We start from the raw sequence: 1862 nt of genomic DNA, 5'->3' as shown, positions 1-1862 counted from the left end.
GTTCTGGCTATTACGAATAGAGCTTCTACAAACATGGTTGAGCAAATGTCCTTGTTGTGTACTTGAGACTCTTTTGGATATATGTCTAGGAGTGGTATAGCTGGATCTTGAGGTAGCACTATTCCTAATTGTCTGAGAAAGCACCAGATTGATTTCCAAAGTGGTTGTACAAGTTTGCATTCCCACCAGCAATGGAGGAGGGTTCCCCCTTCTCTACAATTTCTCCAGCATGTGTTGTCACTTGAGTTTTTTATCTTAGCCATTCTCATGGGTGTAAGGTGAAATCTCAGGGTCATTTTGGTATGCCTCTCCCTGATTGCTAAGGATGTTGAGCACTTCTTTAAGTGTTTTTCTGCCATTCTACAATCCTCTACAGATAATTCTCTGTTTAGCTCTGTTCCCCATTTTTTAATTGGATTACTTGACTTGTTTTTATTTCATTCAGCAGTTTGTGTTTTCATGGTCGCCATTAAGGTGACATTCATAGCGTCTCTAAGGTCTTTGAACATATTTATAATTGCTATTTTTAAATCTTTGTTTTGTACTTCAGCTAAATTTCTTTTCTCAGGGCCTATTTAAAAAGAGTTGTTGGCTTCTGGAAGAGGCATATCGTCTTGTTGATGTTAATGTTCTGGAATCTGGGCAGATGAAGTTATGTTTGATTTGCTTCTTTGTGTAGATATCTCTTCTCATCTTTCTTGGGTGGATGTTCCAGTCTATGGCTACTATTGCCCATGGGTCCTAGCCATGTATGGTGTCTGTGGGGTCCCTAAATCCCAGCCAAGTGTGGTGACTGTGGAGTCTGATAGTAAGCAGCTCTGAGTCCCAGGAAATTATGATAGAATGGTGTCCCTGGTAGAGTGGGTTATGCAGGTCAGTGAGGAGTCACAAATGAATGGAGACGAACCTGGATCCGTACAAGGAGGTCAAGTCCCAAAAAGATGGAATTGGGCTAGGAGGAGAGGCTTAGGCAGGCAAGCTGCAGGACTAAGGGAAACTCTGGAGAGAGCAGTGGCAAAACTCTTAGAGAACATTGAATTTCCCTCTCCCAGAAAGCTATCAGTTGCCAGTAGTTGCTTGAGAGGAGCAGGACATTATGTCCATCTCCGCTTCAGGGCTGAGATTTTTCTGGCTTGAGCTCGCATAGAGCTTTTTACGTGATGTCATAACCTCTATGGGTTCATATGAACAATTGCTCAGTTGTGTCCAGAATGCATTATTTCCTTGTATTCAGTCACTTCTTCTGGCTCCTACAGTCTTTCCAACTCCTCTTCCCCAATGAACTTTGAGTTTGGGGAGGGAATGATGTTGTTGACAATGCTACTGTTTTACTACTTTAATGCTACTCTGTTACTAAAGACTCCACATATCTGAGTCACATATTATGGAGATATATTAAGTTAATATTGACCAAGAAGCTTCACCCTTACTAGTTAGCTTTCATATTGCTGAGGGTACTGTGTATGCTTCCAAATTCACCAGCCGTGAACCCCAAAAGCTAGAACAATGTCTGTCACGGCAATAAATACCTACTGGTGCAATCATGGCACAAACATCACTGCAAAAAGCCAACTCGTTTCTGATTGAATTTGGATGCTGCTCCACATTATAAAACCCATACTTGACACTATTATTGTGCTGAGAACCTGTGCCTAGAGAGGTTGTAAGACTTGAGGGGAAGAAAATCTATTACTATCATCAATCTGACTCCTGGTGACTGGTCGTATCTACAGATTAAGGCATCTCTCAATGCTCATCAGGGAAGCTTCTGTTGGCTGTGGACGGTGACCAATACAGAGACCCACATCTGGCCAAGACAGAGAGAATAAAAGATTGTAGAATATTCAGCTTTCATTAAGCAT

This window comes from Psammomys obesus, unplaced genomic scaffold, assembly GCF_907164565.1.
Source record: "Psammomys obesus unplaced genomic scaffold, mPsaObe1.curated_primary_1811, whole genome shotgun sequence".
Taxonomy (NCBI): domain Eukaryota; kingdom Metazoa; phylum Chordata; class Mammalia; order Rodentia; family Muridae; genus Psammomys; species Psammomys obesus.
The sequence above is the reverse complement of the archived record's forward strand: the minus strand, read 5'-3'. Positions refer to the sequence as shown.